The sequence below is a fragment of the Delphinapterus leucas genome, chromosome 1 (assembly GCF_059928025.1).
Source record: "Delphinapterus leucas isolate spDelLeu-1000000601 "Yukka" chromosome 1, BTC_Dleu_Yukka2, whole genome shotgun sequence".
Taxonomy (NCBI): Eukaryota; Metazoa; Chordata; class Mammalia; order Artiodactyla; family Monodontidae; genus Delphinapterus; species Delphinapterus leucas.
In genome coordinates, this window is record NC_143129.1 from 131,681,739 (window position 1) to 131,709,419 (window position 27,681).

General features: G+C 41.3%; 1 long non-coding RNA gene across 1 annotated transcript in view; it reads right to left on the reverse strand.

Annotated features, from left to right (window-relative positions):
- LOC111178434 (uncharacterized) overlaps window positions 1-27,336 on the reverse strand; it is a 122,120-nt gene extending 94,784 nt beyond the window's left edge. Inside the window, exon 1 of the long non-coding RNA XR_016395027.1 lies at window positions 25,875-27,336. This is a non-coding gene — a long non-coding RNA (uncharacterized LOC111178434). The remainder of the gene's footprint in view (window positions 1-25,874) is intronic.
- Window positions 27,337-27,681: the final 345 nt, after the last annotated feature.

The window sequence follows — 27,681 nt, forward strand, 5'->3', positions numbered from 1 at the left end:
ACCAGCAAATGCACAGGTGATGTTATGTCCTTCTCAGGGTATCACATTTGGAGCTCCATGACTTCTGTCTGTCCCTCATTGGAAATACTAGCTTTGATCACCTGGTCAAGGTGTTGTCTGACTTCTCCACTATTGTTTTTTATTCCTCCCTGCAACTAATTAGCAATCTGTGAGAAGACACTTAAGACCATACAAATATGGTTTTGCTGTTCCAAAAGAAAATTTCTCTTTAGATTTAGCATGGATTGATTATGCTTGGCTAATCCAATCTTCACTGTGATGGTTGCAAAATTTGTGATTTTTTCACTCCAGAACAGTCAGTCCTTGGCATTCTGCTGTATGCAAGAGCCCTTCCTTCTCCCCCATTTATCCATCATCAGTATGGACTCATGAATTAATATGCTTTTCAATGGTTTAGATTTCATTATTGAACTTTATTTTGCTACTTAGATTTTCCCAGATTTGGCCAGTGGGAGCCCTGCAAAGCTAGCTCCCATGTCTTTGTGACATCTTTTTTCCCCAGCATTTCTTACTATCTGGTACAACAAGATGTTCCAGGTCCATCTTGCACCTACCCGGCTCCAGTTCTAGAAACCAGACATTTTTCTAAAGAGCCCTACTTCCTTTTAGTGGGGAATGGTATTAGAGATCAAGATCTGGGTGATAATGTACGTTCACTCCTACTGTTGGGGGAGAGGGATATTTGCTTCTTGGCTCTTTCAACCAGAGATAGAAAATCTGTGCATACACATGCATACAAATGTTCATATATACATAAATATTTAAAAATAAAAATACATAGGCATGCCCACACACACACACACACACACACACATTTTTTTTTAAGAAGTCAAGTGTTCACACTGATTCTTCCAATTCCAATTCATGCCTACGGAGTTCTTTCTTTCTCTTCTGTATTCCCTATTTGTATGGCCATGCTCCACAGAAAGAATTCCGGTTCTCAACAACATACTATGTATGCATTTGCTCAGTCCTATGATACATCTAAAATGGTTTCAGAATTTTGCCAATACTACTAAAAATACAATACAATAAACAAAACTACTGAAAAGAGTTAAAGATTTATTTCCAATTCTCACCTCCCCTACTGTACCACCCCAACACACACGGCTATACACACCCTGTTCTGGCCACAACTAATGGTGTAGAGTCAAATATATATACGGTCAATAAAGGCATATTTTGTAAACTTTGCTATTTTTATTACTCTTAACAAACAGGATATCACATGTTAGCCTTCTCCTTTCCTAGACATGCATATATGTCAGCACACCTCTTCACATGACATATTACCCAGCCCTTCCTTTCCTTTTGGACTATGCCATTTTATAATCTATCCCATATGCAGCTTTCAAAAAAAAAAAAAAAAACTTCCTAAGGTGTAGTTTCACACATGCCATGATACTGTTCAACAAAACTTTCTATCACTTCCAACTACCCAAGACAAAGAAACAAGTTCATCTTCCAAGCCCTTTGTAATAGGGTCCCAAACTAGCTCATATATCCTAGCTCCCCAAATTACAGTCTATATCTGATTCTGGTCAAAATGGATTATTTGCTGTTTCCCAAACTGTTCCCATACTTTTTCTCATGCAGTTCACATTTGCTGGATGCCTTTTATTATCAGATCACTTGCCTTTTAAAACCCTATCAGTCCTTCAAGGTTCATCTCTAATATCACCAGTTCTCCCATGATGGCTTTTATTTTTCCAATTTATGCTGATTTTAGTTATGGTCGAAACAATAATTTTTTTCTGTATGTATTATCAAAAAGAATTTATTTTCTATCTAGTATTTGGAAGAAACTGTGACAGAGACCAAAATAACCTGTATCTACTAATCTATTGTGGGGTCTTGATGATTTGACCTTGGGGAACCCAACTCATTGTTGGTGGATCCTAATTTCATTACCAAATAGCTGTGTGGCCTTGGACAAATAATCTCTCTGGCCTAAGTTTATCATCAATAAAATAGACATAAAAAAAGTATCTTCACTGGAGAATTGCTGTGAAAAACAGAAATAATCTTGCACATAGTAGCCCGTTTTGTCATTGCTGCTGAATGCTTAATAAATGTCTCAGATGAATTGGGATCCAAGAGAGACCGAATTCTAATCCCAACTCTACCAACACCTTGGACATATCACTTCATCTTTCTAGGCTTCCTTATCTTCCATCATGCATAAAGCCAAGTGGTGAAGCCCACGCCCTCTGACTGAGTCAACCTGGCTGAGTCCCTAGGTGGCGGTGTCTTGGGTTTAGGCCCATACTCTGTGTGGCCACTAGCTGGCAGGATTGCCACATGGTTGCTTGGCCACTCCCCATCTCCACCTCCATCTCCACCTCCAGGAAGGCCTTGCCTTAGGGACTTTGGACCAAAACAAACAAAACAGTCCAGCCTAGCTGCAGCCAAGGCTTCAGAGTGGAGTCTTATGTGGCTATAAAAGGAGAAGAGGAAGCAAAATCTCCAGCACTCTTGTACAAGCCTAGGGGAGGGACTAGGATTCCAAGGACAGCTGACATCTCTCCAGCCCATCTATCACATGGTAGATGCCCCTGTAAAGTGCTACAGGTGACCCAGGCCAACACCAGGGTGCCCTTTGGAGAATCTGATGCTGCCTCTCTTGGAAACCATATCTCATGCCTCACGAAACACTTGTGAAAATTTGGGACTTGGGCTTGTAACGTCCAAATGTGTGAGCAACTCACTTTGATCTCTTCGCTCCTCAGTTCCCTTTGTTGTAAAATGAGTGTAAATCAGGCCTCTGATCTCCTTGTTTTGTCTTCCGTGCTATAGGCAGTGCAGAATCCTGGAAATAATGTGGGTTTCGTGAACACACAGACTTGCTTTAAATCCTGTTCTTTCCATTTGTATAAATCTGAGGAACTTTTCTAAGTTTCCTCATCTACAGAATGGAGATAGAAAACCTATTGATTTCACAATTTTTTTTGATGAATGGAATGAAATAAAGTAAGTGAAAATGGCACATAAAGTTGCTTAATAGGGTTAATTCCCATCCCTGATTATAAAAATACAAAACAGCACGATTTCATAGTCATTAAAAATGGGTACACATGCATAAAAAGGACAAGATCAATATGTACCAAGCTCTTAGGGTTTATCTCTAGTGATAAAAATTCAAGTGATTAATATTTTCCTCCTTATAGCTCTCTGTAGTTTCTAAATTTTCTAAAACGAACCTTTATCACAGTTGTTCCTTTTTTTATTGTGGTAAAACATACATAGCATAAAATCGACCATTTTTAAGTGTGCAGTTCTGTGGTATTCTGTACATTCCCAACGCTGTGCGTCCACCACCCGCTGCCATCCATCAGCCAATGCCTCTTATCATCCCAAACTGAAACGCTGTACCCATCAGATCACAGCCCGCATGCTTCCCTCCCTGCCCCTAGTAACCACCATTCTGCCTTCTATCTCTATGAATTTAACTATTCTAGACACCTCATGTAAGTGGAATCATGCAATATTTGTCCTTTTGTATCTGGCTTGTTTCTTATTTCACTTAGCTTAATGTTCTCAATGCTCATCCGCGCTGTAGCACGAATCAGAATCTCCTTCCCTTTTAGGATTAAGAAATACTCCCTTGTATATGTATACATACATATATATATATATATAATATTTTGTATTCATTTATCCATCAATGGATATTTGGATTGTTTTTATCTTTTCGGCTATTATGAATAATATGAACAACAGTGTACAAATATCTCTTTGAGTCCCCGCTTTCAATTCTTTTGGGTATATACCCAGAAGTGGAATTGCTGGGCCATATTGTAATCTGTGTTTAATTTTTTAAGCAACTGCCATGCTCTTTTCCATATCAACTGCACCATTTTACATTCTTATTTTTTTTTTATATATTTAAAAGCCGTCCTAATGAGCGTGAAGAGGTGTCTCATTGTGGTTGTTACATTTATGTAATGTGCCGATTTGCATTTCCCTAGTGATTAGTGATATTGATCATCTTTGCATGTTGTTAAGTAACTAAAAACAAAACCCTTCCTACTAAACAAATGAATATATTATGAAGCAGAATATAATATTTGTACACATTTTCAAATTGAAACATGAGACTTCAAAGAAATTTCCTGTATGTGGTGGGCAGCTTAGATCTATACCCCTAGACTCCCCAGGAGTCCTCATTCCTTCTTCTCCACCATGGGGATGGGTCAGGAAACCATTTGAGAAGCCTGCTGGTCCCTGAGTTCACAGGAGGAGAAAGGGTATAAGAGGCCAAGAAGGCTACATCTAATAAGATAAAGTTTCCAGAGGAAAGTCAGCCCCGAATTAAAATGGAACCCATTCAATAAACATTTAAGACACCTGAAAGCTACTCTGCATATGACAGTGATCAAGTTACTCCTTGTGAAGTAGTGAGTAAAACAAACATTGAATTATGGTGTGACAAAGCGAGAGAGTGGCATGGACATATACACACTACCAAACGTAAAATAGATAGCTAGTGGGAAGCAGCTGCATAGCACAGGGAGATCAGCTCAGTGCTTTGTGACCACCTAGAGGGGTGGGATAGGGAGGGTGGGAGGGGGGGAGATGCAAGAGGGAAGAGATATGGGAACATATGTATATGTATAACTGATTCACTTTGTTATAAAGCAGAAACTAGCACACCATTGTAAAGCAATTATACTCCAATAAAGAAAAAAAAAATTGAGCACTTGTTACAACAAACAAACATTGAGCACTTGTTACCAGTTTAGTGGGTACTACCGATGTAGAAGTACAGTACCACAGGAGGGTGTAATAGGAGGATTTAAACTATGGAGTACAAGAAGCCCAGAGCCAGACACTAAACTGACATGTCAGGAACTCCAGAGGGAGATGGACCAGGAGGTAAAAGGAACACATGGAGCAGTTATTCCCAAACATCTGTCTGTGGGCAAAGTGGTAGCTGATCAGCAGTAAGAAGAGAAAAATAAGGATACTCTCATGAGTTTTACATAAAGCTAAATTTACCCTGTACGGAACTATCACTAGGGGTTAAATGTCCTTTCTTTTATAAAGTAAAAAATATTCTTAGGGGCTTCCCTGGTGGCACAGTGGTTGAGAGTTCGCCTGCAGATGCAGGAGACGTGGGTTCGTGCCCCGGTCCGGGAAGATCCCACATGCCGCGGAGCGGCTGGGCCCGTGAGCCATGGCCGCTGAGCCTGCGCGTCCGGAGCCTGTGCTCCGCAACGGGAGAAGCCACAACAGTGAGAGGCCCGCGTACCGAAAAAATATATATATTCTTAATAAGCCAAAATAAAAGGAGCAAACCCACATCATTTCTTAAATTTTGTTGTGAACTTTAACTGGTCTGTAACATTTCAGTACTCTCAGCACTCCAGGAATTCCTGGCTAGGAGCAAGAAGCAGGTGTCTTGACATGGAGAAGGGCAAGCCAGTCAGGATGAGTGGAGACCCACAGAAGGCCTGGCCTACGTTGAATCTCATGGACTCCAAGCCCTTCCAGAGAAGCCACTTGTAGGTGTTGATACATGCAGCCCCCTCCCCAACCCTATCATTCTGAGCCAGGGACAGGGATTTAAAGAGGCAGGAATCTGCTGATGTCTTTTGAACCTGTCTGTCCCAACCTGTAGAGAGGGGTTGGTACACTTTTTCTGTAAAGGACCATACAGTAAATATTTTAGGCTTTGTAGGCCATCTGATCTCTGCCATGACTACTCAGTGCAGATGTTGTAGCTCAAAAGCAGCCACAGACAATATGTAAACAAACTGCCATGACTGTGTTTCATTGAAACTTTATTCACAAAACACAGGCAGAGGGCCAGATTTGGCCCATGGTCCACAGTTTACCAAGGACTACTCTAAAGAGCCTCATAAATCCCAGATCAGACTCAGCAATAAAAACAAATCCTGGTCATTTTGTAGACATGAAACTTGTGGCATAAGAGAGACTTGTGGTTTCGAGTTCAGCTTAAGCAGTTGTCTGCTGAACAACAATATCATCATCGTTCCTAGGATTTTATATCTAGCTGCTATACACCAAGAAATATACTAAGTACATCATATGGATTATTTTACTTAATTTGCACAACAACCCTATAAAGAGCTATTACTACCATTTCTACTTTACAGCTAAAGGAATTGAGGATTGAGAGGTTATGTAAGTTGCTGAGGCCCACACAGCTGGTGAGCAGTGGAGCTGTGTTGATAAAGCAGGAGACGTGGACTTCCGCTTCTAGCCATGATGGAGTAACAGGGACTAGATTCACATTCCCACCTTAAACAGCTAAGAAACTGAACAAAATCTATAAAAAGATCGTTTTCAGACATTCAGCAAGTGGCACAGCGGGACAGCGATTCCTATGAGAAAAGAGGTGAGCCCTACCTAGGATGCCCCAACTCACTGTCTGCATAAAGTTTCCTGGCTAATACCAAAGCGAACAGGAACCAAACAGAACCCAGCATCTGGAGTCTGGGAGGCCAAAGCAGCTAAGATTTCTGGGGCAGAGTACTAGAGAGGAAAGAGTCACACAGAAGGGAGCTCCAGAGACATGCAGAAGGTTTACCTTATGTCTTTAGCTGAGAACAAATCAGCCTGTGTGTGCAAGAAACTACCAGTGCAAGGAGAGAACCATCAGAAAGGAGCATTCCTGGAGCTCACCCAGGGTTGGGAATATTTTATGTTCCTGTAGCCACAGTAAAAAGATCTCCTGATATATACCTACTCAAAAGGTATCACGTTAGTAGTGGGACTAAACCAGGCCTACACTAAAGGATACTCTGGACCTGCCTAACAAAAATTAAAAGCAAGTCAAAAGAATCAGTTTGTTTCCAAGTAACTCAGCTGCATCCCCCAAAACAAGCCTTAAAAGATATTTAAAGGATTAGAGAAAAAATCTGTGCCCAATCACATAAAATTCACAAAGTCTCCCACCCAACAAAAAATTAACAGGCATTCAGAAAAGCAGGAAAATATGCCCTTAAAACCTGGGGAGGCGGCACGGGGAATCAGTCAATAGAAACAGATACAGAAATGCCACAGATGATACAATTAATAGACAAGGATGTTAAAACGACTTCTATAAATATGCTCCATATGTTCAAGAAAGTAGAAGAAAGCATAAGCAGGACGAGAAATGAAGGATATAAAAAAGATCCATATAAAACTTCTAGAGATGGAGAGCAAACAACAGTAATATCTGAGATGAAAGGTCACACAACTAGCAAGTGGCAAACCTGAGATTCTAACCCTGGACTGACTCCAAGTTTGGTTCACTGCACTACTGTATCAGCTTTGTAGCAGAGGCGACTGACAGAGAAGGAAAATCAGCACCACTTTCTTAATTAAGCCAACTGGTTCACAGGTGTAAGTAGCATTTTTAAAATTTCCCTGAATGTATTTATTTATTTATTTTAACATGTTTATTGGAGTATAATTGCTTTACAGTGGTGTGTTAGTTTCTGCTGTATAACGAAGTGAATCAGCTATACATATACCTATATCCCCATATCTCCTCCATCTTGCGTCTCCCTCCCACCCTCCCTATCCCACCCCTCTGGGTGGTCACAGAGCACCGAGCTGATCTCCCTGTGCTATGCGGCTGCTTCCCACTAGCTATCTATTTTACATTTGGTAGTGTACAGGAAGAAAGACGCAGACGTAGAGAATGGACTTGAGGACACGGGGAGTGGGAAGGGTAAGCTGGGACGAAGTGAGAGAGTGGCATGGACTTATATACACTCCCTGAATGTATTTAAACTGTCTTCAGCTTATGCTGCACGCTGGGATGGAAGCTAACTAGACACGGCCGTACATCCTCTCTGGCAATCCAAGTAGAGAGTACTATAAAAAGAAACAAAAAACAACCATTGCTACTCAGTGTAAATCTAACCATGCCTGGTGAATTTGCTTAGTTCTCTTTCCTGTTGAGAATATTCATACCTCTTTTTTGTTGTTATTGAGACAACCATATATGTGATAAAAGAATGAAAGATCATTCATTGTTCGTCATCTCAGGGACTACTCAGATGCTATAGAGATTTCCCTGATCCATCAAAGACATAAGAGGCATCAAAGAAAGAAAGGACATGATTCTTAATGAGGAAAGAGTCTGCATATCCCCAGGGTTAAGTCAGTCCCTGATTCTGACACCCACATCCCACCACAGTGGGGCTGGAGCTCATCTTTTGGCTTTTTAGGATATTTTCAAGAGCAATATTTAAACAGTAAAAAGGAATAAAGAGTTTTCATGTCCCTTTGCCACATTTATCTGTATACTGTACATTGCTAATTATACCTGAGTTTATCTACTCAGGAAAAGCAGACTAAGAAAGACCATAGTTCCATACATCATATAATAACATCTTAAAATCAGACACAATCTCAAAGATCATCTAATCCTTCCCTGTCATTTTAAAGATGAAGAAACCTAGGCCACACACACAGATAATGGCAGAACTGTGACTAATATCTTTACTCCTCAGAAAACTGGAGTACATGTGGGAAGAAAAGGATCCACCTTTTAGAGGCTGTGGGCTGTTGGGCCAGATCCTTAACCTAAGGGACAAATACCTTCTGTGGATTAGATAAAATAATGTATGCATGTTGTATTAAGCTTACATTTATTTCAGTGGTTGCCCCATGTAAAGGGCCTACTAAATGGATTTAATGTCCCCAGAACCCGTTGACTAGTAACCCTCTAAGAGACGGAAACCAGTTGGAATCAACACAAAACTGGAAAAAGTCTACCATCCTAAGAGCCTCATAAACATGTATATTTTCAAGGTCTTATCAAAACAACTGGGATGAAGTCTTAGGAAAGTGTAACTAGAATACAGCTTACGAGGGCAAAAGAGCTATGGCCTAATGAATTTTATTTTAATCTTCCTAAAGAAAGATAACAATGGAAGAGAAGGCCTGGCCTGCATGGGAACTACAAAAGGGCAATGAAAGGACATAAATTGGCCATGTTGCTTCCATCTCTGTCCAAGAGAAGCAATGCCATGAATTGGATGACAGTGGCTGTTATTTTCATCCAGAGAACTCTTTCCTTTCTGTTTCTGTGTTTCCTCTTCTCTCCTCCCCTCTTCTCTCCCTTTATCTTCCTCCCCGACCCTCTCTTGGTCCCATTCAATTTCGGGCCATGTGCATGCAGATGTAAAGCCAATGCACCCATTTTGCTACCATAAAAGAAACCAGCCTTAGAATGAATAGAGCATTGCAGGGGGCAGAGATAAGGCACATGAGCGCGCGCGCGCGCGCACACACACACGCACACACCAAACAAACAACTAAAACCAGAACTTGATAACACAGTGAGTGCTTAAATCAGTTCAACTCCAAGTCTCATTCTACTTTGGATTTCCAATTGTAGAAACTACCAAATCCTCGCACTCATTTCACCTATTTTGTTTCTTTTTTTCATTTATTTTTATTGAAGTATAGTTGAATTACAATGTTGTCTTAATTACTACTCTACAGCAAAGTGACTCAGTTATACATATGTTATCTATAAATCACCTATTTTGAATTTTAGTTTCTGTTACTTGCAACAGAATGCAACCTAATGAATCAAAATTGGTTCATCATGAGGACTTTCCTACATGGGATATAATGTTCTAATCAGCCAGCATATATATTTGGTCCACCTGAAGGATGGTTTTCAAGCAAAATTAACAAACCAACATTAAGTTTTATGTTCAGGTCACATATGATTTTGTTTAGCACGATTCATTTACTTGTTGTGTGGGATGTGTCTTCTAGCCTTGTTGAGTGGATCATTTCTAGCAATACCAATATTTTCACATTTCTGGACCTACAAATCTAAGAGCCAGACCCTGAACTGTGGCCTCCATGCTCCAGTGTTGCATCTTGTGTGACCTAGACTGTGTGTCTGCTCTGTTCATCTCATCTCTCTCCTTAATGACTCCCATTACAGTGCTCTTTCCACCATGCCACATGCTCATTAGGTGGTTAATTACATCATGAGCTTGAAGTAATAAGATAGCATTTCTTACTATTTGTTAATTCAGATGGTAGGCCTTCCCTCCAATTAGTGTAAATTATTAAGGTTTTATTATATACATACATATGTGTTTATGTCTGTAAAGTTTCATTGATGAATAATGACTGTGCAGCCACCCACAGACCAGATGGAAATGATTGGAGAGCATTAAATAAAACATTGTTAGGTCATTTCCAGTATGTAATCAGCACCAGTGGCTGTGGTTAGACTTGTTAAATAAACAGATGGAGGAAAGGATGACTCACTGAGAACAAAAATTATTGAGGCCTTAGGTATCCCCAACACAGACCTTCCAAGGAAAAAGCTTGGAGACTGCTGAGCATGGCTTGGGTGATGTCCTAGGTTGAAGTGTTGGTGAACAGCACAGAATCTTTGCTCTCTGCGTATTGACTATAGTTTAAGGTTATAAAAACAGTCTCTCCTTCGCCCTTCCTCCTCCTTCCTCCTTCCCAACTTTCACTCCTTCCTTTATTGTTTTCTTTCTTAGAAACACTTATGAATGTCAAATATGTGCCACTCACTGGGCTGGGTATTAAAAAAGACATAATCCTGACCACCGCCCCTACGATTTCCTGGTTTTGTGGCCTTGGTCAAGTTGATTAACTTCCAGAAGCTCAATTTTATCATTTAAAACTGAAGATATAGTTGCCTCTCCTGTCTCTACTTTACAGGTTTGCTTTGAAGATCCAATGTCATTAGTGAGGTAAAGGGAAGGAAACCCCTAAGAACTGTGATTGCTATTCCATGCCCACTACCACGGCCCTCTAACAGATAACGTCATCCTTGCGCTTTGCTTCTAAGCATATTTTCACTAATAGTTATGTAGTACTTTAAAGTAGAAAGCATATGGCATTTATTATCAGAACAATCAGGCTTAAGTCCCAGCTTCACCATTCAATAGCTGTGTGACATTAGGCAAATCCCTTAAAGTCTTCGAACCTCAAGAGATTGTTGTAAGGAAAAAATTAAGTTTAAAAAAATAATAATAATGGTTAGAAATCAGTTACATTTGGGGGAGGTGTGTGTGTGTGTGTTGGTTGCAAGGACCACCTTTAAAAAGGGACGGAGTTTATTTCCAGGACTTATACTATCTAGAGCAGGAACAAGAGGCCGTCAGGACTTGAGACTCTCTGGGGACCAGACAAGTTCTTCAGACTTTCTCACTGCATCTCCGTTCCTCTCCACCTGTCTGGTTTGTACTCACTGCACAATCTAGATGGAATCCTAAAGTGAACCAATCTGAGTGGTTTAGCAATTCACCACGGCCTCTGTAACGCAGGAGCCCTCCATACAAGGTTATCTCCAAACAAGCCGAGGACTAGCTTGGGGTGGCCCAATCAGTGGTCACTTCTGCTCAAAGAATAGCCAAGCACTAGTCTCCTGATTAGGGGGCTGTGGATGGGCTGAGGGATGTTGTACGTGGCAGGAAACATCACTGACTATTTCAAAGTAAGGCAGGGATGTATGAGTACATTCTATTGGGCAAGAAGTAGCGAATAGAAACTGCCCCCTGAGCACTCTGAGGCTATATTTAAAGATGTTACACAGGGACTTCCCTGGCGGTCCAGTGGTTAGGACTACACACTTCCACTGCAGGGGGCACATGGGTTCGATCCCTGGTCAGGGAACTAATCCCTCCTGCTGTGTGTCTCGGCAAAAAAAAAAAAAAAAAAAAAAAAAGTTACACAGAAGGTGTATGCTTAGGGAGGAAGAGATTAGATTCCAGGCAGAAAATAACTTTTCTCTCTAAAAGTTTCCCTTCACTGCAGCAAACAGAGAAAAGAAAAATTAACATAGATGTGAGGGGTGGGAAGGGGGATGAGGAGACATCCAGAATGTTAAGATTAAATGAGGGAAGCAAAGATGAAATACACTGCAACCACTCCCACAGTAAAAAGTAAATCAGGCAGCTGGCATTTTGCAGCAGGTTTGGGGGGACCTGGTCTCCTCGGCAATATTGATGACAAATTTTGAATACTTAATATGAATTCTGAGTAATAACATAAGCAATTACTACTAAGTACCCTGAAAAACTAGCATGGAGTAACTTGGGGAAAAAGAATGTGGGGCACCATAGGAAAATCAAAGGAAGCCAGAAGATGATAAATCAAACGGTATCAAAATCAAAGGTCTTTCCTCAGCAATACCTATCGGTTAGGGGTCGGATTGTGTCCCCTTCACACACACACAAAAAAGATATATTGGTACAAACCCCCAGTACCTCAGTATCTGAGAATGTGACCTTATTTGGAAATAAGGTCTTCACAGAAGTAATCAAGTTAACATGAGGTCATTAGGGTGTCCTTATATGATTCAATACAACTGGTGTCCTTATAAAAGAAGGAAAATTTGGACACAAAGACAGGCATGCGTAGAAGGAAGGAGATGTAAAGACAGAGTGAGAATGCCATCTTCAAGCCAAAGATTTCCAGCAAACCTCCAGAAGCTAGGAGAGAGAGGCCTGGGACAGATTCTCTCTCACAGCCCTCAGAAGGAATCAACCCTACCAACTTTTTGGTTCTCTACTTCTACCCTAAATTTTTGTTGTTGAAGCCACCTGGTATATGGTACTTTGTTATGGCAGCTCCAGGAAACTAAATACACCATCTGAGGATGTTTACCCGTTCCTTAAGGAGAAGAAGAAAAGAAAGTGACAGTCAGAACCCCATTGATAAGCACACATTCTCATTGCTTATAAACAATCCTACCATACTGCTTTTGTAAAATATGTAAGTTCTCAGTCTCCCATACAGATTCAGTCCTTGAATCATCTCCTTCCAGCCCTGAGTTGGATGCTCTCTAGAATTTTTTGTAAATATCTGAACTTGGTGTGTTCTACCTGAGTACTGCAAACAAGATTCCAGTAGCTAAAACCAGAATTCCTCTTCAAACTAGAATGGCTAATTTTTTTCCAGTTTTACTGAGAAATAATTGACACATATCACTGTATAAGTTTAAGGCATATAGCATGATGGTTTGATTTACATATATTGTGAAATAATTACCACAATAGGTTCAGCTAAGATCCATCTTCTCATAGAGATGCAATAAAAAGAAAAAATTTAAAAGGAAAACTTTTTTCTTCTTGTGATGAAAACTCTTAGAATCAACTCTCTTAACTTTCCTACATCATACAGCAGTGTTAACTATGGTCATCATGTTGTACATTACATCCCTAGTACTTACTTATCTTATAACTGGAAGTTTATACTTTTGGACCACCTTCCTCCAATTCCCCCTCCTGCACCCTCCCCCTCTGGTAACCACAAATATGATCTCTTTTTCTATGAGTTTGCTTATATATCCCACCTATAATGAGATATGCAGTATTTGTCTTTCCCTGTCTGACTTATTTCTCTTCAAGGTCCATCCATGTAATTGCAAATAGTAGAATTTCCCATTTTTTAATGGCTGAATTATATATATATATATATATATATATATATATATATATACACTCACACACATATATCTCACAACTTCTTTATCCATTCATCCATTGATGGACACATAGGTTGTTTCCATGTCTTGGCTATTGTAAATAATGCTGCTATGAACATGGGGGTGCAGATATCTTTTTCAGTTAATGTTTTTAGTTCCTTTGGATATATTCCCAGAAGTGGATTTGCTGGAATATATGGTAGTTCTAATTTTAATTTTTTGAGGCTCCTCCATACTGTTCTCCATAGTAGCTGTACCAATTTACAATCCCTCCAACAGTGCACAAGGGGTTCCTTTTCTCCACATCCATACCTGCATTTGTTAGCTCCCGTCTTTTATTTATTTATTTATTTATTTTTAGCGGTACGCGGGCCTCTCACTGTTGTGGCCTCTCCCGTTGCGGAGCACAGGCTCCGGACGCGCAGGCTCAGCAGCCATGGCTTACGGGCTTAGTTGCTCCGCGGCATGTGGGATCCTCCCGGACCGGGGCACGAACCCGCGTCCCCTGCATCGGCAGGCAGACTCTCAACCACTGCGCCACCAGGGAAGCCCTCTCTCATCTTTTTGATTATGGAAATCCTAACAGGCATGGGGTGATATCTCATTGTGGTTTTGATTTGCATTCCCCTAATAACTAGTGATGCTGAGCATATTTTCATGTACCTGTTGACCTTTCACATATCTTCTTTGAAGAAATGTCTATTCAGGTCATTTGCCCATTTTTTAATTGGGTTATTTGGGGTTGTTTGTTTTTGGTTTTTTGCTGTTGAGTTGTATTATACATTTCTTTATATATTTTGGATATTAACCCTTTATCAGATACATGGTTTGCAAATATTCTTTCCCATTCTGTAGGTTGCCTTTTCACTTTGTTGATGGTTTCTTTTGCTGTGCAAAAGCTGTAGAATGACTCTTTATTATGGCTTTTGTCTTTTTATCCAGGTGGGCTATATGATACTGAAGCACTTTACACACTGTGAAATACTATGAAATAATAAGAACATATATCCTACTGATAAGAATATTCTCTGTTTTGTGTCTCTTCCTTCTCAACAAGGATAGCTGCAGGAAAATCCTATAAAACTCCAGGAAAGTCATCTTAGGTACATTGGGCAAGAATACGTATTGTTCCAGCAGGAAACTGACTGCATGTCAGAAACCATGGCAAAAGCCCAGTCACACCAGAATTATCCTCACAGTAACCCACAAAATCCCCTCTGGGAATCCATTTCCACTCCACTCACCACCTTTCATCTAGGGGAATTGTGGGGAGTCTCTAAGTGGTAGAGACTAGTAAGTGTACCTCAACATCCCTACTCCTCTTCTTTAGCAATAAGCCCACAGATTGTTATCTGGAAGCATAACCATCCAAAGTAAAGTCAACATTTCATGCCTCCACATATGTGTTCCCATGTGATTAAGTTCTGACCAATGGCACACAAATAGAAGTGTCGAATGTGGTTTCTATGTCCATAAAAAGGGAAGACATGTGATCTGCATCCTCCTGTCTTCCAGGTTGGAATAGCAACATGATAGCCAGTCCTTGTAACATTGTCTATTTAGAATAGTATAACAACATGATGAAGGAAACACAGGCCTTTGCCACTATGGAGAGTCTACCCTGGGTTGCCAACATCAGTACATTTTTATCAAGAAAGAATTACAAATCTATATTGTTTAAATCACGATTATTTTAGGATTTTGTAAAATGTGGCCAAAATTCTGCCTAAATGATTCAATGCCCTTGAAAACAAAGAACAGAAAACATGTCATGGTGGTTCAAAGAATATGGAAACATATCACATAAGGAGAAATCCAGAGGTCAGGCAGCCACAGGGCTGGTTAATTCAGCAATTCAAGAAGGTCAAACACCCAGATTTTTGCATCTTTCTGGTCAGTTTCCCACTGTTTACCCACAAATACTATACTTCAGGCTTGATGAACTACTATTGGTTCCCTAAGTATGCCATGTTCTTTTAATTCGCCTTTCAATGAAATATGCTGTTGCTTCTTCTTGGAACATCCTTCCTCTCCTTTTAGCTGGCTTAATCAGCTCAGGCGCCGTAGCAAAATACCATAGACTTGGTAGTTTAAACAACACAAATTTATTTTCTCACAGTTTCTGGAAGTCCAAAGTCAAGGTTCTGGCTGATTCAGTTTCCAGTGAGGACTCTATTCCTGACTCGCAGAAGGCTGCCTTCTTGTTAGTCCTCAGGTGGCTTTACCTCAGTTTGCTAGGGTGGGAGGCAAGAGGAGGAGGGTGAGGGAGCTAGCTCTCTGGTGTCTCTTCTTGTAAGGACACTAATCCTTTCAGACCAGGGCCCCACCCTTATGACTTCATCTAACCTCAATTACTTTAGTAAAAGCCCTATCTCCAAATATAGTCACACTAAGGTTAGGGCTTCAACATTTGAATTTTGGGTGGGAGAGACACAAAAATTCAGTCCATAATACCTGGTAAGCTCCTCCTAATCCTCTAAGATATAATCAAACCTTATCTCCTTTCAAAAGCCTTACCAGACCCCTAAGGTAGAGTTAGGTATTTCTTCCTCAGTTTCCATATTAGTTCCTATCATGCAATGCTAACACACTGAACAGTAATTAAGAGATGTTTGTCCCTCCTTGTTAGCCCACAAGACACTTAAAAATAGGACAGTAGTTTATTTGCTTTGTATTCCTAACACCTAGGGTAATGCCTGGCACAAAGTTGGTATTAACAAATGTTTAAGGAAGGGAGAGAGGAAAGAAATATCACACCTTTGGAAGAAAATGTGATCCTGTGCACCAAATAACTGAATTACAAATGAACATCAGAATAGCCATCATCCACTGGATTTGCCTCAATGATACATAAATTCAATCACCAGATTGCTAAACTTGGCTTAGTGGTTAAAAGTGTCTGAGTAATGCTGTCTTCCAACCTATTGGCTATATGACTTGATTATTTACAGTGGCATATTTAAAATGATTCTCAGTTCTTTGATGTCCCTCCTATTCCCTTCTCCTTGAATCTTGGCTCATCTTAGTGGTGGAAGTCACCTTCTGGGGGTTCTGAGGCTGTGCCATAAGAAGCCTTGCAGCTTCAGCTCAGGCCTCTTGGAACACTTGCTCTTGGAACCGTGGGGCACCATGGAAGAAGCCAACTACCCTGAGGCCACCATGCAATGAGGAAACTCAAGCTGGCCTGTGGGAGGCCATGCTGCATGAGAGATGCCTTACCAGCCCCCAGACATTCAACTCATCCCAGCTGTGGTTCTAGACATCTTGGAGCAAAGCAGAGACGACTCTGCTGTGCCCTGTCTAGTTTCATGACCCCAAAAAGCATGAAATAAGTGTAATAATAGTGTTGGAGTAGGTTTTTAAGTGGTAGTAGATGATGAAATACTTACTCCACTGGGCCTCAGTGTTCTTGATCGAAAATGGAGATATAAACAGATGCTACCTCTTGGCACTACAGTAAGAGTGAAAGAGTTAGAGCTTGTAAAGCACTTAAAACTACCTGGCTCAAAGTAAGTGCTTATAAATATGAGATATTGTTTTTATTTTACTTTCATTACTTTATTTTGATACTTTTTATTTCTGTACATCAAAACTATTTTGTTTTGGTGAAATTAATGATTGATCAGAGCTAAGGTACATTGCAATTTTGATGACTGCAACTTTGTAGTTAGTGGGACTTGATTCAGAGCCCATAGAGGTAAGGCCATCTCTGCTAAGAGCCTGCAGGTGTAGAGGGTGAAGAAACAAGCCCCTGCCCCAATTATCAAAGACTAATGATCTTCCTAAGAGGTCAGAGCTATGGCTTGGGCACAGGAGAGAGGCTCCCTAGCAAGCTTCCAAATCCTCTGTTTACATTGCTAGGTTTTTTGCCTTCTCCCTCCTGGGATAATTTGACACTAATGCGCAAAGCTCTTGAGGATGGAAATTGTTGGTCTTTTCTCCCTGTGAGCCTAAAATCCAGCTTCAGAGAAGGAAAAACACAAACATGACACTAATGGACTTCCCTTGTTCTCAGTTCTTCTCATTTCAAGACAGCAGTCCCCTTGGCATCAAGGCTCCTCATTTCAGATCCATTAGTGCCGGGCAAATGAGCCATGTGGTTTCTCTCATCTCCTGCCCAGAAACCACCACACGTACCCCTCTCCTGACCCCTCCTTCTAGTTAACATTGTTTAACAGACTCAAGGACACAGTTGTGGTTCTTTTATTCCTGCAAGAGAAAAATGTGCTAATGCTTCCTGACCTGGCCACCTGGCTTGGTGGCAACTCAAAGCCAAGGCCTGGGCTGTTTGATGCTTTCTATTTGGGGATGTTATTGAGGACCTGGGCAATGAAAAGGGCCCCCAGAGCCCATGACACTACTGTGTTCCTCCACTGACATACCCTGGCACACCCCAGTCATCTGCCTTCTTCTGACTTTCCAGTGTGGCTCTGGTTTTACTGGCCTCCTTTAGGACAGCATCAGGGCCCAGAGGCCCTGGGAGGAGGGGCTGAGATGCACAAGAGGAATTGAGAAAGACTTGCACAACTAGTACCTAACTCAGCTAACTTATGAGGAAAAGAGAAGCATTTATGGGCTCAGTTGGATACTTAACCAGCATCTAGAGTAAGGGAAAGTGTATCAGTTTCAAAACTGTAGACTGGGGTCTCAGGCCCTCTCCACTTTGTACTAGCTGTCTGACATTGGGTAAGCTATCTAGATCTCAGCCTACTTATTTATATAAATGGGAATATAATATTTAACACAGAGGGCTATTTTGACAGTTGGATGAGATAAAGTATTGCCTTTATGAAACACAACGCCTGGAACGGCATGCAGATATCAAACATGACCAGAAAGAGTCCAGTTTTCTTGTAGTTGGGTCACAAACACACTTGGAATCCAGAGGACTCTGCAAACTGTTTTGCTACTCTTCCCAGCAGGTTGTATTTCAGTCCACACAGAGTTTGCCTTCTCTATTTCCTCTTTACTTCTTTTTTCTTTTCTATCCTCTGCCCTCAGTCCCAACCAAGGTTAAGGTCTGTCCCTCCCATCTGAGTCTGGGAGGAGCCCTATTCCAGGAGCCTTCTGAGTAGAGCTCCTGAAATGAAACAGGACTCTCTTGCCGATCCTGATGGCCTCTCTTAGCATATCTTTGATATATAATAATGTTGAAAGGTCTGTCTCTACCATGGATGAGAATGGGAGCAGATTAAAGGGACAGAGAAGTGTGCCCTGACAAAGGTGGGAAGTGCCTAGCAGAGTAGGTATTCAATAGTGACATTGTCCTCCCTTAATGTTTAACTAATCTTTATCCTAACTCTTCAACCTACTAATTATGTGACCTGGGTCAAGTTGCTTAACCTCTCATGCCTCAGTTTCCTCATCTGTAAAATAGGGATAATAATCCTTATTATCATCCCAGGTCATAGTGTTGTTATGGGAATTAAGTGAACTTATACATATAAAACTCTCAGAATGATGGCTAGCAAATAATAAATAACATATATGTGTTTGCTGGTATTACTGTCATTTTTAACTATTTTGATTGCATTATTTGAAATAGGCTTTCATCCAGGTTAATGCAATTTAAAATGTGAGGTTCAAACAATACAGTCTCCTCCTTCTCTCTCCTTATTCATTTACAGACTTCTGAAAGTTGTTTCATACTCTTCAAATTCCCATTTGTTAAGGTGTAGGGTGCCAGACTGGGAGCATACGGGTCTGAGGTCTTCAAGCTTGGCCACTGTGTGACCTGGGGAAAGGCACCTGGCCACCTGCTCCTCCCTTTTCTCCTCTCCTCTAAAAAGGGCAGCACTCTCAGACCACACAACCTGTGCAATGAATTCACCCTCCGGCCAGGAGAACAGCAGGGCCCCTTTGATATGGCATCCTTGTATTTCTCCTTCACCCTGGATTCCAGGCAAGGCTGAAGGCAGCCTGTTTTCAAACTGTTTAACTCCCAAGAGAGGAGGAAAGCCTGCCTTCAAACATAGCTTGCTGCCTTTCCCCAAGATAAGCACTCCCCCAACCAAGACTCCCTGATTATCAAACATGTCAGCATGTTCTAAGAATCCTGTATAAAATAAGCAAACCAGTCCTCCGGGAAGACCTGAGGGACTGCTTTGAACAAAGTGAATGAACATTAATGCATAAATGGATACATCCTCATTAAGCTGCAGAGGCCCAGAATCACTGGGATGGTGACCTCTATGCAAAAGGTGCTGCACCTCTGTGGATGAGGGGTCACCAGGGAGCTTAATTCTCTACCCTCTGCGGAATAGTCACCCCCAACATCTTTATATTCTCATGATGATATCTGTAGAATCAAGATCTTTTTTTTTCTTTCCTTTAATCTCTCTTTCCAAAGTAGTCTTGAATCCCTGCTTATGCACTAGATACTCTGCTTACTGACAGTTACATAAAGAAAATTAAGACATGCTTCATGCTTTCAAAAAACTTATATGTCGATCGGAAAGACTAAAATATAAAGAATTCTATAATACATTGCCAGGCTAACTCTGGTTCCTCTGTTAGCACGTTGATAGCACTTAGTACTTTCCCTTCACTTATCATAAGTCAGTAATTGTATTTGTGTTCTCTATTAATTAATATCCACCCTCCCTCACACTCCTTCACAGTGTAAACTGTGATGCTTTGAGCTAACATATACTAGTACTTATTATATACAAGACACTGCTTTAAGTGCCTTACATATATCAACTTTTAATCTTCACAACCACTTCAAGATAAATGTACTAAATATTATTCTCATTTTACAAATGAGGAAACTAAGACACAGAGAAATTAAGAACTAAGTAATGTGCCTCAGGTCACGCAGCTGGTAAGAGTCAGAGCCAGGTCTTAAACCTAAGCAGTCTGGCTCCAGACTTCTGCTCTCAATTACTAAGCTCTGTATTAAAGGGATGATACCACGGCTCTTTTTAAGGTAATAGATAAGTACGTGATACAGTCTAGACAGATTTCCTTGTCAAATTATTAAATTTTGATAATGCAGATAAATTTTATTTGTCTGGAAAATTCATTCATATGGAATCCCTAGTGTCAAATCCAAGTAAGTGAGGTATTGGGTTGTATACAAAAGAAGAGAAGGGAAACGGCAGTACTTAGATCAGACTAAGGAAAAGAACATGCACTGCAAAGCAAGTCTATTTGTAGAACTGAGAAATGTTGCTACCTAAAAGCAAAGAACTATATACATTGTCAGATTTCTGACTTGATCTAAATTTTTAATTATGGAATCGAAGAAAAATGGCCTACTAGTTCTTAAAGAAAGAACCCCATCCTGACTGCTGTAACAACCCAATCCATTCATCCATGGGCAGCAGGCATTTCTCTGATAGACTCTTATCATCTCATCAGTTAAAAGAGCAAAATGTCTATCAAAAATAAAAGTTAGTTTACTTTATGCAACTATGTAATTTAAAGACTTATTAGATTTCAGGGCTTCCCTGGTGGTGCAGTGGTTAAGAATCCACCTGCCTAATGCAGGGGACACGGGTTCGAGCCCTGGTCGGGAAGATCCCACATGCCGTGGAGCAACTAAGCCTGTGCGCCACAACTACTGAAGCCCGCGCACCTAGAGCCCATGGTCTGCAACAAGAGAAGCCACCGCAATGAGAAGCCCATGCATCGCAATGAAGAGTAGACCCTGCTTACCACAACTAGAGAAAGCCTGTGCGCAGCCATGAAGACCCAATGCAGCCAAAAATAAATAAATAAAATAAATAAATTTATGGAAAAAAAAGACTTACTAGATTTCAAAACTGTTTAATTCTTCTCCGCCTTTTGAAAATAAAACATGAAGACTTTCTATCTTGATGTGTTAAATTCCTGTTGGTAATTTAAAGCATGAGATCACACCAATTAGGTTTCGACCCCAGCTCTCTTACTAATTACCTACAGAGATTTGGACACATAATGTAGTCTCTCTGGTCTCAGTGTACTTAGCTGCAAAGTTAGGAGACTGAATTAGATGGTTTTTAAGACTCTTTCGCTCTCCTCTAACATTCTGAGATTTGGTGATATATTTTTATATCAGCCTGTTTATGTCTCTGTATAATGTTTTATTTCCATGCAATGATGTTAGAAAATACTTACGTTTGACTCCAGTTCAAATTCTTTCCATGAACATTTACTAAAATAAAAACACTAAATTCACTTACAAAATAAATTTGGAGTTAGGGCCAGTGTTCAACAGAGTAAAGTGGTTCCCAGAGCATCAATAAATAGATGGGATAGGGACATCAGCTGTAGAGGTTGCTAGTGTTTACAAATACCAGTGCTCTGTTTTCCTTCTGGGCACATGGCTGGACCACATCCTGCAGTTAGTTGAAACCATGTGTCTACACTTCTACCAAGGGAATGTGAACCTATGTGACATGAGCCACTTCTGGGCCTGAAACTTAAAAACCTCCTTCATGCATTCCTCGTTCTTCTTCCCCATCCACTGGCTAAATAGACAGAATTTGGAAAGTGGAAAAGAGGAGCACAAACTCAAGACAAAAGTAGCCTATGCTCCAGAATGACCACATACAGTAGAACACTACTGGATTGTTACATGAAAGAAAAATGTTTATTGTGTCACACCACTGAATTTTGGGCAATAGCTTATCCTAACCAACACATCAACCTTTTAGATCTTTATCCAGGTGAAACTGGGTTATGATGAGCCTCTGGTTCAACCTCGAAGGGAGGCAATGTCACAGAATGGTTAGTCTGAGGACTGTTTCTGGTGAGGAAAGATGAATATTTTTGTTGGGCATCTTGAATCTTTCTCCCTTGTTTATCCTATGATACTACTGGGGTTTTTTTTGTTTTTGTTTTTGTTTTTTCGGTAAGCGGGCCTCTCACTGTTGTGGCCTCTCCCATTGCGGGGCACAGGCTCCGGATGTGCAGGCTCAGCGGCCATGGTTCACGGGCCCAGCCGCTCCGCGGCACATGGGATCTTCCCGGACCGGGGCACGAACCCGTGTCCCCTGCATCGGCAGGCGGACTCTCAACCACTGCACCACCAGGGAAGCCCAATACTACTGTTTAAATACCTTATCCTATCATCTTAAAGGTCACCCTAGTTTTGCCAGTGCTCCTACTGCACTTACAGCACGTCCCTACAAAACGCCACTTTTGCTGCTCACTATCCAAGTCGCTCCATTATCCAAATCTCCTCTCTAGTAAATGCAGCTTAGCCGTTCTTCACTTATTTTTTATTTGTCATTTTCTATAGCATTAATTCTAAAACATTTTCAGTTTCTAATCTGTCACATTATTGACTAATCTTTCACCTCAGTCAAAACTGAAAGCTGTCGGACTTCCCTGGTGGTGCAGTGGTTGAGAGTCCGCCTGCCGATGCATGGGACACGGGTTCATGCCCCGGTCCGGGAGGATCCCACGTGCCGCGGAGCGGATGGGCCCGTGAGCCATGGCCGCTGAGCCTGCGCGTCCGGAGCCCGTGCTCCGCAACGGGAGAGGCCACAACAGTGAGAGGCCCATGTACCACAAGAAAAAAAAAACAAAAAACTGAAAGCTGTTTAAGAAACCTGTTTGTGTACTGATCTGTTTCTCCTTGGCGTTCCATGAGTTTTTGCTTCATGTATTTTGAAGGTCCATCATTAGGTGAATATCTGTTTAAGATTGTTATGTCCTCTTATTGGAATGCCCCCTTTATCATTATGAAATGACATTCATATTCCTGGTAATATTCTTTACTCTGAAATTTACTTTCCCTCCCTGTTCCATTGCCTGGAAACTCTCTAAAGGCAGTAAGCTGGGACAATGGCTGGGTTTGCCTCATTTGGTTCCCGTCTTTCAGGAATTACTGTCCTTTGTTGCTTGTTGCCCAGTGTCTTTTTTTTCTTAATTTAATTTATTGATTTTTGGGCTGCGTTGGGTCTTCATTGCTGTGCGCAGACTTTCTCTAGTTGCGGCGAGCAGGGCCCACTCTTCGTTGCAGTGTGTGGGCTTCTCACTGAGGTGGCTTCTCTTCTTGCGGAACACGGGCTCTAGGTGCATGGGCTTCAGTAGTTGTGGCTCACGGGCCTAGTTACTCTGTGGCATGTGGAATCTTCCTGGACCAGGGCTTAAACCTGTTTCCCCTGCATTAGGCTGGTGAATTCTTAACCACTGTGCCACCAGGGAAGTCCCACCCAGTGTCTTAAAAACTATTCCCTCTTCTCTTATATTTTAGCCAGTTTTGGGTTGTTTCAGCCAAGAGGGTAAATCTGGTCCCTGTTAACCCAATCTTGCCCTGAAGGGAAAGTCACTAATGCTTTTATTTTTATTTATTTTTTTAAATCAATATTTATTTATTTATTTGTTTTTTTATTTTTGGCTGTGTTGGGTCTTCATTGCTACATGCAGGCTTTCCCTCATTGCGGCGAGCAGGGGCTACTCTTCATTGCAGTGCACGGGCTTCTCATCGTGGAGGCTTCTCTTGTTGCGGAGCACGGGCTTTAGGCGCACAGGCTTCAGTAGTTGTGGCATGCAGCCTTCAGTAGTTGCGGCGTGTGGGCTTCAGTAGTTGTGGCTCATGGGCTCTAGAGCACAGGCTCAGTACCTGTGGCACACGGGCTTAGTTGCCCCACGGCATGTGGGATCCTCCCAGACCAGGGCTTGAGCCCATGTCTCCTGCATTGGCAGGCAGACTCTTAACCACTGTGCCACCAGGGAAGTCCCACACTAATGCTTTTATATATCAACTCATTTGATCCTCACAGAAGAACCCTATGAAGTGAATCTTATTATCCTTTTTTAGAGCTGAAAACAAAAACCAAAAATCCTGAGTCTCAGTGAGGTTACATAAATGGTCTAAAGTTACACAGTTACAAAAACCAATTAAAATATATGGAATAGGTCAAGATTTTGGTGATAGTTGCATATATTTTCTGAAACTAAAATTAGGCACATGCCATAAGATTTTCTTTTATTTGTGAATTTATTTACATGATGAATCTCACAAAGATTTATAAAATCAAAATTACATTTAAGTACATATGTAGTAATTTGTCTTACCTGACAATAGCTACAGTATATGAAATGAGGTCTAACTCAGAAAATCTGGGCTACGACTTTGAAGTATGAGATGAGAAGGATGATGAAATATTATAGCCAGTGGGACTGGACAAAGGATAAAAGTTAATAACACTATTTCAGGTAGGAATTGGACCTGCCATATTTAAAAAAAATATCCTTCAAGCCAAGAATCCTGAAGCAAATGCCTTTAGTATTCATGGAAGAGTTTAAAAGAAATAACTGGAGTGTTTTCTTTTTTTTTTTAAGGGGTGGGGGACCTACTTTATTTATTTATTTATTTATTTTTAAATATATATTTTTTATTTTTCAGCTTCTTTCCCATTACAGTTTATTACAAGATATTGAATATAGTTCCCTGTGCTGTACAGTAGGTCCTTGTTGTTTATTTGTTTTATTTTTTTAGTCCTAATCTTATTTTATTTTATTTACTTATTTATTTTTATACAGCAGGTTGGAATGTGCTTTTTAATTCTTGTTTTCTTTTGCCTGTTGGAATATAATGGAAGTAAATCATCAGGAGCGACTTGGGAGGGGCCACCCAAAACAGATGATCCAATTTATGTCACAAACATAGTCTTAGGGCTCAAATGCCTCAGTTTAGCAATGTTCTCCAGTGGGTTCAGTGGGAGCAATGGGAAATCCTAGTTCAAAGATTCCTTCTTCTTTTAAAGTACCTATCATCATGTCTGGCACATCAGATGCCCTTTAGCAAACGTGCATTCCATCCTTTCTCTCCAATTAGAATAGATCAGACCAAACACTCTCTGTCACAAAGGAAGCAGCAACTCAAGGACACCCAGGCAAGGCTGCACGAGGAGGCTTAATTTGTTTTTATATTGGAGATCCTTCCATTGACACTAATTAATCTCTCCCCCCAACTTGGAGGGCTAGCAAACATCTTTTAAAATAGCTGCAATAACTCACTCCCTCTTGCGAGAGCACCGGAATCACAACTAACTGCTGACCAATCATCGAAAGGAAGACACTGGAACTCACAAAAAAGATGCCCACAACCAAAGACAAAGGAGAAACCACAATGAGACGGTAGGAAGGGCACAATCACAATAAAATCAAATCCCATAACTGCTGGGTGGGTGACTCACAGACTGGAGAACACTTATACCACAGAAGTCCACCCACTGCAGTGAAGGTTCTGAGCCACACGTCAGGTTTCCCAACCTGGGGGTCCGGCAACGGGAGGAAGAATTCCTAGAGAATCAGACTTTGAAGGTTAGTGGGATTTGATTATAGGACTTCAACAGGACTGGGGGAAACGGAGACTCCACTCTTGGAGGGCACACACAAAGTAGTGTGCGCATCAGAACCCAGGGGAAGGAGTGGTGACACCATAGGAGACTGAACCACCTACCTGCTAGTGTTGGAGGGTCTCCTGCAGAGGCGGCGGGTGGGTGTGGCTCACCGTGAGGACAAGGACACTGACAGCAGAAGTTCTGGGAAGTAGTCCTTAGCTGAGCCCTCCCAGATTCCGCCATTTGCCCCACCAAAGAGCCCAGGTAGGCTCCAGTGTTAAGTTGCCTCAGGCCAAACAACCAACAGGGAGGGAACCCAGCTCCACCCATCAGCAGACAAGAGGATTAAAGTTTTGCTGAGCTCTGCCCACAAGAGCAACACCCAGCTCTGCCCACCACCAGTCCCTCCCATCAGGAAACTTGCACAAGCCTCTTAGATAGCCTCATCCACCAGAGGGCAGACAGCAGAAGCAAGAAGAACTACAATCCTGCAGCCTGTGGAACAAAAACCATATTCACAGAAAAATAGACAAGATGAAAGGGCAGAGGGCTATGCACCAGATGAAGGAACAAGATAAAACCCCAGAAAAACAATTAAATAAAGTGGAGATAGGCAACCTTCCAGAAAAATAATTCAGAATAATGAGAGTGAAGATGACCCAGGACCTCAGAAAAAGAATGGAGGCAAAGATCCAGAAGATGCAAGAAATGTTTAACAAAGAGCTAGAAGAATTAAAGAACAAACACCTAGAAGAACTAAAGAGCAAACAAACAGAGATGAACAATACAATAACTGAAATGAAAAACACACTAGAAGGAATCAATAGCAGAATAACTGAGGCAGAAAACCAGATAGGTGACCTGGAAGACAGAATGGTGAAATTCACTGCCGCGGAACACAATAAAGAAAAAAGAATGAAAAAAAATGAAGACAGCCTAAGACACCTCTGGGACAACATTAAACACAACAACATTCGCATTATAAGGGCCCCAGAAGGAGAAGAGAGAGAGAAAGGACCCGAGAAAATATCTGAAGAGATCATAGTCAAAAACTTCCGTAACATGGGAAAGGAAATACCCACCCAAGTCCAGGAAGTGCAGAGAGTCCCAGGCAGGACAAACCCAAGGAGAAACATGCCGAGATACATAGTAATCAAACTGACAAAAATTAAAGACAAAAAAAATAATAAAGCAACAAGGGAAAAATGACAAATAACATACAAGGAAACTCCCATAAGGTTAACAGCTGATTTCTCAGCAGAAACTCTACAAGCTAGAAGGGAGTGGCATGACGTATTTAAAGTGATGAAAGGGAAGAACGTACAACCAAGATTACACTACCCACAAGGATCTCATTCAGTTCAACAGAGAAATCAAAAGCTTTACAGGGCTTCCCTGGTGGCGCAGTGGTTGAGAGTCCGCCTGCCGATGCAGGGGACACGGGTTTGTGCCCCGGTCTGGGAAGATCCCACATGCCACGGAGCGGCTGGGCCCGTGAGCCATGGCTGCTGAGCCTGCGCGTCCGGAGCCTGTGCTCCGCAACGGCAGAGGCCACAACAGTGAGAGGCCCGCGTATCGCAAAAAAAAAAAAAAAAAAAAAAAATGCTTTACAGACAAGCAAAAGCTAAAAGAATTCAGCACCACCAAACCAGCTCTACCACAAATGCTAAAGGAACTGCTCTAAGTGGGAAACACAAGAGATGGAAAGGACCTACAAAAGCAAACCCATTACAATTAAGAAAATGGTAATAGGAACATACATATTGATAATTACCTTAAACGTGAATGGATTAAATGCTCCAATCAAAAGACACAGGCTCACTGAATGGATATAAAAACAAGACCCATATGTATGCTGTCTCCAAGAGACCCACTTCAGACCTAGGGACACATACAGACTGAGTTTGAGGGGATGGAGAAAGATAT